At 39.4% G+C, this 11,575-nt stretch overlaps 1 pseudogene; it reads right to left on the bottom strand.

Annotated features, from left to right (window-relative positions):
• Positions 1–5,897: 5,897 nt before the first annotated feature.
• Positions 5,898–10,753, bottom strand: LOC122747389 (annotated as a pseudogene).
• Positions 10,754–11,575: the final 822 nt, after the last annotated feature.

Below are 11,575 nucleotides of genomic sequence, written 5' to 3'. Positions count from 1 at the left end.
ATGGATATATGATATATAGATAGATACAAAAATACAGAGATACAGAGATAAACATAAAATTAAAAAAGATGTGTACAAACAAAACCAATGAAACTAAAATTAGAAGTATAGTAGAAAACTGGGGGAAATTTTTGATAGCAAATTTCTCTGATAAAAGCCTCATTTTCCAAATACATAGAGAATTAAGCCAAATTTATTAAAATGAGCCATTCCCTAATTGACAAATGGTCAAAGGATATGAATGGTATTTTTCAAAAGAGAAAATCAAAGCTATCTATCATTGTTGCTTTTGAGTCATTTTAGTAGTGTTGGACTCTGTGATCCCATTTGGGGATTTCTTGACAAATATACTGCAACAGTTTGTTATTTTCTTCTTCAGCTCATTTTACAGATGAGGAACTGAGGCAAACAGGTTAAATGACTTGCCCAGAGTCACACAGCTAATAAGTGTCTAAATCCAGATTTGAACTCAAGTCCTCCTTTATTCACTGTACCACCTAGCTACCCAAGTTATCTATAGACATATAAAAAAAAGGTTCTAAATCACTGTTGATTAGAGAAATGCAAATTAATTATGGTAAGAGAAAAGAAAATGACAAATGCTAGAGAGAATATTGATGGGGGAAGGGATATTAATGCATGGTTTGTCGAATTGTGAACTGGTCGAACCAATCTAGAGAACAATTTGGAACTATGCGCAAGGACTTTCAAACTGTGCATACCCTTCAACCCAGCAATGCCACTATGTGTCTTTATCCCAAAGAGATTTTAAAAAGAGGGAAAACATCTACATGTACAAAAATATTTATAGTAGATCATTTTGAGGTGGCAAAGAAATGGAAATCAAGAGAATGTCCATCAATAGGGGAATGGCTGAACAAGTTGTAGCATATGATTCTGATGTAATACTATTGTGCTATGAAAAGGAGGTTTTCAGAAAAACCTGTGAGGAATTATATGAATTTATATAAAGCAAAATGAGCAGAATAAGATCATTGTACACAGTAACAGCAATATTTTAACTATGATAAACTTTGAATAACTTAGCTACTCTGATCAACACAATAATCCAGGATAATTCCTAAGGATTTATGATAAAAATTTTATCCATCAACAGAGGGATGAAATCTGAGTACAAATTGAAGTATAAATGTTTCACTTTATTTTTCTTGCTTTTTTGCAATATCTAATATTGAAATAAGTTTTACATGATTTCACATGCATGGTTGAGTTTTTTTTTTTGCCTCCTCAATAGATGGGAGAGGGGTAGGAGGGAAGGAAAGAATTTGGAACTAAAGATTTTTTAAAAAATGAATGTTCAAAATAAATAAATAATCTAAAAAAATTGGGGGGGTGGGGCTTTTCCTTTCTTGTACCTTCCGTCTAAGGGAAAAGATATACCCAACTGAATGAAGAATTCCAGAGAATAGCAAAGAGAGATAAGAAAGTTTTATTAAATAAGCAATGGAAAAAATGAAGAAAACTACAGAAAGGGAAAATAAGAGATATCTTTTAGAAAAAGATATTTTATCATTCAAAAATGGCCATGATAAAAGATAAAAATCTAGGGAATTAACAGAAGCAGAAGAGATTTTTAAAAGCTGGCAAAAAAGAACTACACAGAAGTACCATACAAGAAGGGTCTTAACACCACTAATAATCATGATGGTGTGATTACTGATCTAGAGCCAGACATCCTAGAAAATCAAGTCAAGTGGACTGTAAGAAGCATTGCTAACAAGAAGGCTAGTAGAGGTGATAAAATATCAGCTGAGCTATTTAAAATCCTAAAAGACGATACTGTAAAAGAGCTGCACTCAATATGGCAGCAAATTTCTAAAATTCAACAGTGGCCCCCAGATTAGAAAAGATCCATTTCTGTTCTAATCCTAAAGAAGTGCCATGCCAAAGAATGTTAAAATTACTGAACAAGTAAGTTCCTATCAAACACCTGCAAATTTATATTTAAGATTCTGTAATCTAGGCTTTAGTGATATGCAAAATGAAAATTACCAGAAGAGCATGCTAGTGTTCCAAGAAGCAAAGGAACTAGAGACCAAATTGTCAACATTTTGTGGATTATGGGGAAAGCAAAGGAGCTTGAGAAAAAAACATCTGCTTCTATTTCATTGACTGCACTAAAGCTTTTGACTGCATGTATCACAACAAAATATGGCAAGCCCTCAAAGAGATGGGAGTGCCAAATAATCTTGTCTCCTGAGGAACGTGTATATGGGTCAAGATGCAATAGTTAGAAATGATCATAAGAACAACTGATTGGTTTAAGATTGGAAAAGGAGTATGACATGGTTGTCACTTTATTTAACTTATATTCAGAGTACATCATATGAAATGCCTGTCTTTATGAATCAAAAGTCAGATTTAATATTGTCAGGAAAAATATCAACAGCCTCAGATATGCAAATGACACCATTTTCATAGTAGAAAGTGAAGAAAAATTAAGAAGTCTCTTTTGGGTAAAAAGGGAGCATGTAAAAGTTGACTTGAAGCTTAACATCAAAAATGCCTATTCTTGGCACCTGGTCCCACCAATTCCTGGCAAATAAAGGGAGAAAAAATGGAAGCAGTGTTGATTTTATGTTTTGTGGCTCAAAGATCACTGCAGATATCAACTGCAGTCATGAAATTAAAAGATGCTTATTCTGGGGCAGCTAGGTAGCACAGTGTATGGAGCACCAGCCCTGGATTCAGGAGGACTTGAGTTCAAATCCAGCCTCAGACACTTGACACTTACTAGCTGTATGACCCTGGGCAAGTCACTTAACCCCCATTGCCCTGCAAAACAAAAAAAAGATGCTTATTCCTTAGAAAGATAATTATGGCAGATCTGGACAGCATACTAAAATGCAAACATCACCTTGCCAACAAAGTGTCCCTATAATCAAAGCTACCTTTTTTTTCCAGAAACAATATGTAGCTATGAGAGTTGGACTATAAAGAAAGCTGAGGGCCATAGAATTGACACTTTGAAATTTTGGTGCTGGAGAAGACTTTTGAGAGTCTCTTGGACATCAAAGTGATAAAATCAGTTAATACTTTAAAAAAAATAATTCAGACTATTCACTGGAAGGCCAAATACTGAAATTGAAGCTTAAATACTTTGGCCACATAATGAGGAGACAGGACTCATTGAAAAGACCCTGATGTTGGGAAAGATTGAAAACAAAAGGAAAGGGGGTGGCAAAGGATGTGTTGGATAGATAGTAACATGGAAACAATGAACATGAACTTGGACAGACTTTGAGAAATAGTGGAGGACAGAAGGACCTGTAATGCTATGGTCCAGGGGGTCACAAAGAGTTGGACATGAGTGAGGAACTGAAAAATAAATAAACTCCATCTTCTTTCACTCCCTTGATTAGGGTTTTATTCTGTTGTTGTTGTTGTTGTTGTTTTTCTAAGAAGACAAAACACTACAATCCATCCAACACCAAGTTGTGCACTATAGTGATTATGGGATAAAGGAAGTGCTGAGGGGCTATGAAAAGGTATCCTTACCTTGAACATTGGATGTCCAGAGTGATCATATCTGGAAAACATCTCCCCACCCCTCACCACAGAAAACAAAATCAGTTGAACATCTTTATTTTATCATTAAATATAAGACCACATGGGGGTCTCAGCACTGGCCAGCATCCAAGCTATCAAAATGCATTTAGTAGGAAACTAACCTCATTTGTGCCAATGGCATCACCATTGCCCTTAATTTCTTTTTCTTTTTTTTTGTTGTTTGTTTTTTTTGGGGGGCAATGGGGGTTAAGTGACTTGCCCAGGGTCACACAGCTAGTAAGTGTCAAGTGTCTGAGGCCAGATTTGAACTCAGGTACTCCTGAATCCAGGGCCAGTGCTTTATCCATTGCGCCACCCAGCTGCCCCCTTAATTTCTTTTAAAATCAAGTACTTTATGATGTCTGCCCACCCCCAGGGGGACAAGAGGGTGGGGGAAATACAAACTGACAAACTTCTCATCAACTGATGAAGGAAGCACAAAGCAGTAAATGCTCATTCAGCCCAAGGGGCTCCTCCTTAATTTTGAGGTTTCTTATTGTGCCTCCCTAGAAGGTCACCAGCCAGGGTGTGCAGGTCCACTCCTAGGACTAGAAGGAGATGGTGGCTGCTTGCCTTAGGTCCCTGGAAAGGTCCTAAAGGTTAAAAAAAGTCTAAAAGAGGTGCAGCTAGGTGGTGCAGTGGATAAAGTATTAGCCCTGGAGTCAGGAGGACCTGAGTTCAAATCTGGCTTCAGACACTTGACACTAGCTGTGTGACCTTGGGCAAGTCACTTTACCCTCATTGCTCACTAAAAAAAGTCTAAAAGGTATTTAGGAAGGATTTAATTTGTGTGAGTCTGGGAAAAAAAGGTTTGTGTTTTTCTCCCCTTCCCCCAACTCAAGTGTAGTAGTTTGGAAGAATGACTGCTTTGAACACTGGGTACTGGGTATTCTTGGCATTTGGAACTACACTGTACCTCAGAAAATACAGGGGCGATTATGGGGCAAGAGACAACTGAATGTGATGGTATGGACAGATCTTATGCTGCAAGCACATTTCACAGAACTGAAACAGCTGAGCTACTGCCATGGTGTCCTCCCCTCAGTGAATCCAGAAGAATAAAAAACCTTCTTCATTGGGGCTGAAAGCTACAAGACACATGGCTCTGTTCCCCTATGACCATGGCTGCTTTACAAGGGCCACGCTGGAGGAACCAGAAGTTGGGACCCATGTTCATAACTTCCTGTACAAAGAGAATTCATGGTGGCTCTGGTTGAAGTGATGGCTGAGGATGCTCAGGTATGGGCATAATCTAGACCGGGAAAATCCTAGGCCTGATCTCAGGAGTATTGCAGAGCTCTCATCCTTCCCACCCTTAGGTCTAATTCAATTGAGACAGACAATGTATTTCATTATGAAATAGGAATTGTGATCTCTCTCTTCAGTTTTAAGCAAAGTCAAAGGCAGAAGGAAATCAGAGAGTATGTCTTCAAAGTGGGAAGCAAAGAATGAGTCCTTAATATCAAGCCACCCTACACTAAACTCATCAGGAATCCACTTTCCTGGAGAAGTTGGGCCATATGACATGACAGTTTGGTCTGGGAAACAATGCCAAAGGTTCTGTGCCTGGATATCTTGAGTCCTGAAAGGATGAGGCAAGAGTAGCTTCTACCTAGCCTCCTGGGCTGAGCCTGAGATATGAGGTGGCCTTGGTTATTTCATGTTCTGGGAGGGTCTTTGTCCTTCCCTCAATCCCTTGCTCTATTGTTCTGAAGTCATATCCTCCTTAAGGCCAAGCTAGTTTATTCAGAACAAAGGTGACCTAAATGGTCACAAGGAGAGCTCATGACAGCCAGCAGGGGAGTGGGGGTGGAGTGAGGGCTGGGTGGAGGGTGTGCAGCAGGCGGGAAAGGTGCTCTTCTCTTCTGCTGTGAGGTTCTGTGGCTCCCAGCAAAGACACTGGGTAGGAAAGGAAAAAGTCCACTCACATCCTCCTGTTCCCAGGAGAGAGGAGAAGGGGACACTACAGTAAGTCAGGCCAAATCTCCATCTAGTCCATAGAGAACAGACTTGCCAAAGGAGATCTGGAGTTTTCATGGAAGCCAGGGTTAGCAGCATCAGTACAGAAGTAAATAGCTTCAGGAGCAGAAAGGTACAAAATGCTCTCCATGTGTCTCTCCACCATCATCCTTGGTCTGCTAATCCTAGGCTCCCCAAGGCTCACTTCACAGCCGCCTCCTTTGGCAGCCGAGCAGGTGGCACCTCCACCTTTTGAGCCCATCCCCAGGGCTGGCTGATTGTGGTGCAGAGGTGAGGCTCTGAGGTGAAAATAAGTGTGGATGCTCAGGCACCTCTTGGTATGTTCTGGGAAGGGTCTTCTGAACAAATCACACAGCTCTGCTATACGCGATGCCACTCTTGGCAGAAATGCTTGACTATGGCAAAAGGCTGCAAAGAAGACTCTGGGCCTGGCAATAATTCTGCTGTGGAATTGAACATGGGCTCACTTTGGGTAATGCAGACCCGATGGGCTAAATGTATTCAAAAATTGTCCAAGGAGGATGCCCCCCATTGATGTAGAGTACATAGGTGAAGCCATCTTTGAGGACTCCTCTTATTGAGTAATAATAGGGTAGATAGTAGTATTGCTTATAGTCTATTTTTATAGAAGTTTATTGCTGTATTGTTTGTGGTGAGGACATGCAGGCAGATGACTTTTCAGTGGTCTTGAGCCATGGTAGATATGTCATCCTTTAGGCTGTCAAGTAAAAGGGAACCTATTCCATGCTTTCTGAATTCTTTTACCACTCCTCTTTATGCACCTTTATCCTACTTTTTATTTTAGCAACTATCATACCCACAATGGCTCCTCTGTAAGTTGCAGCAAGGGAAAAAATTTCTTATTTGAAGTGATGTCATGATACCATGAGTCAGTGAACTCTATTGGAAATCAGTCACCACAGAACTGCTTCACTGTGTCTATGTCATCGTGGCAAAGAAGACGTAGGTTGACCTCACTAAATGCACTGGAGTGTACTTTCTGTCATTCACGCCTTGTTGGGGAGCCGGCGGCTGGGAAGGGGCAGCTTCTAGAGCATCCTAGGGGCTACTTAACATCACAGAAAAAGCAGCTACAGCCAGTGCGGGTACTGTAATCTCTTTCTCTTTCAATCTATTAAACCCGGCTTCCTTCTAATGACATAGCTTTCCTTGCTATCCTATCACTGGTTGCATTGTTATTCATGCCCCCTAACTCACTGGTTATGTTTAGAGAGTTGGAATATTCCTTACTCTATGTTGCCACTTATAGAATATCCCTCTATCAACATTACTCATTACCCACTCATCCCTTGAGTTCTACTCAATCCATACTGAATCACCCAATCATGATTATGGTAACTATTGCATACATCCTTCTAAAACATTCTCCTTCCTTCTTTAATGCATGTTTCCTCTCCTCCCCAATTGCTCCCTTCATACTAGGGGACTTCAACATACATATTGATACTCCTTCTAATACCCTAATCTCCCAATTTCTTCAACATTTCCCATGACCTATTTATTCAGACCACCATAGATATGTCAGAAAAAAAATGCACTTCTTTCATTTGAATTGTCTTGGGAAGATTCTGAAGATTACCTGGCAAGGTCAGTTACCAAACACAGAGGTCCTCTATTGACCTGGAATTCCAATCGTTCAAACTCCACTGCAGAAAATGAAAATCCAATAGGCAGCCCATTTTGTTTGAATACCAATTTTTTGTTTACCTAAAAGATTATTACAGAAAACTCCTACAAGGCAAGTGCTCACATGGGGGTCAGAAGAAGCAATAAAAGGACACTTCCAAGGTCTCTTTGAAAAATTTATTATCAATTGTGTGACATGGGAGATGCTAGCCCAAGACCACCCAGCATGATGTGCCTGCATCAAAGAAGGCACTATGCTCTGTGAGTAAAGAAGAATCACTGTAACTCAAAGGAAAAGTGAAATGCACATATCTAGAGACATCTCCCTCCCTAATATTCAAATGAACTATTTATGCCCAATCTGTGGAAGAATCTTCCAAGCTCTACCTTGACCCCAACACCATAATGTCATTTTGGTCCTCTTTGAATGGAAGGACAAACAACAACAAGATACACACAACAAGGTCATATACTTGAACTTGCCATCACCCAAAAATGTTTCCCATTCATGTTTATAAACTGTGACATTCCCGTATTTGGTCACAATCTGTTGTCATTATACCTCTCCTTTTGCCTTGAACTCCCAAATCTTATTCTTTATCTCCATACCATACCCATGAATGTTAGTCTTAATCTACCTTTTCCATCTTGACCCTTTGGTGAACCAATTTAACTATAAATTTCCTCTTCTCTCAAGTCCCTTGCCTTATCTTGCCCTGCCCAACACAAACCTTGGGTTACTCTTACTATTTGCTGCTGCATGCTAACTTGGACCATTGCAAGTTTATGTTACATGATCTTTTTTTTTTTTTTTTTTGGTGAGGCAGTTGGGGTTAAGAGACTTGCCCAGGGTCACACAGCTAGTAAATGTTAAGTGTCTGAGACCGGATTTGAATTCAGGTACTCCTGACTCCAAGATCGGTGCTCTATCCACTGCGCCACCTAGCTGCCCCTTATTGCGGGGCAATGAGGGTTAAGTGACTTGCCCAGGGTCACACAGCTAGTAAGTGTCAAGTGTCTGAGGCCAGATTTGAATTCAGGTACTCCTGAATCCAGGGCCGGTGCTCTATCCACTGAGGCACCTAGCTGCCCCCTTAAATGGGCCTTCATTAAGGCAATGCAATCCTCTTACACCTTTCTAATTGATTCATTATCCTACTCACCACATTGACTTCCAAACCCTTTTCATCCCTTCTCTAACTTCCCACAGCTCTCCTTTCTTCTACTCTCTTAGCTGAGAAACTTGTCTCATATTTTACTGAAAAAAATTGAGAACATTCACCAAAGCTTTATCTTTCCCCTGTTCCTTATCTCATATTATTCGGGGCAGCTAAGTGGCACAGTGGATAAAGCACCGGCCCTGGATTCAGGAGTACCTGAGTTCAAATCCGGCCTCAGACACTTGACACTTACTAGCTGTGTGACCATACTCAAGTCACTTAACCCCTATTGCCCACCAAAAATTAAAAAAAAATTTAAAAAATAAAAAGTATCTCATATTATTAAGATACCTTCTGCTACCATCTCCTCCTTCACCCATTTCATATGAAAGGTTGCCTTCTCACTGCCAAAGCAAACCTGTCTATATTGAACTGATCCTATTCCAGTCCATTTTCTCCAGAAGAATGCCCCATTATTATTCCTACTCTCTCACTAATCTCCAATTGTCTCCTTCTATTATCTATTTCCCTACTGTCTAAAAACATTTTCATACCTCCCCTACCTTCAAAAAACTCTCACTTGATCCATACATCCCTACTAGCTATCAATCCATATTACTTCTCTTTTTTTGTGATTAAACTCTTTCATAAGGCTATCTACAATAAATGCCTCCATTTCCCTTCTCACTCATTGTCTTTGCAGCCTAACTTCCAACCTCATCATTCAGCTGAAGCTGTTCTCGCAAAGTTATTAATGTTCCTTAATTGCCATATTTAATATTTCTTAATTTTCCTTTTTCCTGACCTCTCTGCATCTTTAACTCTGTCAATCACCCTCTTCTCCTTGATAGTTTCTTCACTACATTTTCATCAAACTACTTCCACTAATTCTTTTCTATTTGTCTCACCACTCTGTCTCCCTTACTGCATCTCCATCCAGGTCGTGCCTACAAACCATGAGTATCCCTTAAGGCTCCTCTCTTCTCTCTCTATACTATTGCATATGATGGTCTCATAAGCTCACATAATTTCAATTATCATTTCTATGCAGATGACTCTCAGATTTACTTCTGCAATCCTAACTTCTTTCCTAACCTCTGGCCCTGTATCTCTAACTATATGTCTCATCTTTTTTTTTTTTTTTTTAGTGAGGCAATTGGGGTTAAGCGACTTGCCCAGGGTCACACAGCTAGTAAGTGTCAAGTGTCTGAGGTCAGATTTGAACTCAGGTCCTCCTGAATCCAGGGCCAGTGCTTTATCCACTGTGCCACCTAGCTGCCCCCTCTCATAGACATCTTAAACTCAAAACACTCCTCTTTTCCTGACTTCCATTTTACTGTCAAAAGAGTCACCATTCTTCCATTCGTCTAGTCTCACAACATATTTACCATACTGGACTCCTCCCTCTCTTTTAACACCCATATACAATAAATTGTCTAGTCCTGTTATCAACCCCCCCCCACCCGCCGACATTGAAACCACCTTGGTGTAAGCTCTTATTATATCATACTTAGACTATTTTATTAGCCTGCTAGTTGGTCTTGCTGACTCAAGGAAAGCCATACTCTAATTCATTCTCTGCTCGATTATTGACTATTCTGTCTTAAGTACAAGTTTGAGCACGTACCCCTCCCAATTCAGCAAATTCCAGTGGCTTCCTCTTGCCTCATTGATCAAACATAAAATTTTCTGTTTAACCTTTAAAAGTGTTCATCATACAGACCCTTTCTACTTATACATTACTCCCTTCCATATAGTTTGCATTCCAGAAATATTGGCCTCCTTGCTTTTTCTGACATACAACACTCCATTTCTCAACTTTGACCTCGCTCCCTACTTGTTTCTACCTCCATGTTTCCCTGGTTTCCTTCAAATCTTGAATAAAGTATCAATTCCTGCAAGCAGTATTTCCCAGTCTTCCTTAATTTTAGTACCTGCCCTTTGAGACTACTTCCAATATATCTTATGGTTATGTTGTTTGTACATAATTGTTTACAAGTGGTCTGCCGCTATGAGGCTGTAAGATACTTAAGAACAGGAACATATTTTGCTGTTTTTGTTGTTTGCTTATTTGGTTTTTACCTTTCTTTGTATCCTCAGTATTAAGAACAGTGCCTCAGCCCATAGTAGGAGCTTAATAAGTGCTGGTTGCCTGATTATTGAAGTTCTATAATATTTTAAACAGAGCAGAAGTAAGGCTTGTCATTTTACTCCATCCCCCATTACATGTGTAACTATCACTACCAACTAACCTACACCCCTCCTCAATCAAGAAGCCCTCTCTTGTATCAAATATGTAGAGTCCAAAAAAACAAACCTCTTTTCAGGTAATTGGGTGTGATGGCCTTTAATGTCTCTCCAAAATCTGAAAGTCTGTGATTCTTTGAAGAGTACATTTTGACATTTTTCAATATACTGAACTATATTTAAATAATTTCCACTTTTGTTCTAGGATAAAACATAATTAAAAGGTTTTGGGTGAGAAAACCATGTGGGAGGGATAGACAAAAAGAAAAAAGAGGAAGGAACATAGAATGAGGAAGTAAATGAATGAATGAAGTTCTAGAAATAGATGGCAAACTTAACCCTAGAAGAAGAAAGCCAGTGACAGGGAGGTGGAAGCAAATCTGAGAACAAAGAAAATGAATCCTTAAAATAGCCAGAGGGGGAAAAAAGGAAGGCCTTGAGAATCAGTTTTCAGCTAAGCATTTTCTAAGACTCAGAAAATGTTTAAATAATGACAAGTACTTTTAATCTTTTATAGCTGAAACACTGACATCTGGAGTAAGGGATACAGAATTTCTGAAAGGGATATTGCAAAAGGTACTGAGAAGGGAAGTTATTTAATGTGAGACTGAACTAGTCATATAAATGTTGTGGAGAAAACCTTGGTCATTGTGCAATGAGTAGACATTGCTCATTTGTGGAAATAAATTAAACCTTTAATTTTTAAATAAAAAAAACTAACTTACAATCTGGGACTTTTGTGGTTTATCTTCTTCTAGTCTTTTTTTTTCCCACTAGAGTGCCATCTATATTATGGAATTCATCCATTAATGAGCCACTACATATTACTGAATAAAAGCCCCAGGCAGAAGGGATTGTGTTTTGTAGTTTGTACTTTTCATTAGTCACTGGATGAATGTTGAATACAAAGCCATATGGAAATGGTAACAATTTTTTTATAGGCACACCTTGTTCTTAATGAAGATAGGAGA

This window comes from Dromiciops gliroides, chromosome 3, assembly GCF_019393635.1.
Source record: "Dromiciops gliroides isolate mDroGli1 chromosome 3, mDroGli1.pri, whole genome shotgun sequence".
NCBI lineage: Eukaryota > Metazoa > Chordata > Mammalia > Microbiotheria > Microbiotheriidae > Dromiciops > Dromiciops gliroides.
This window is presented reverse-complemented; position numbering and strand designations above follow the sequence as displayed.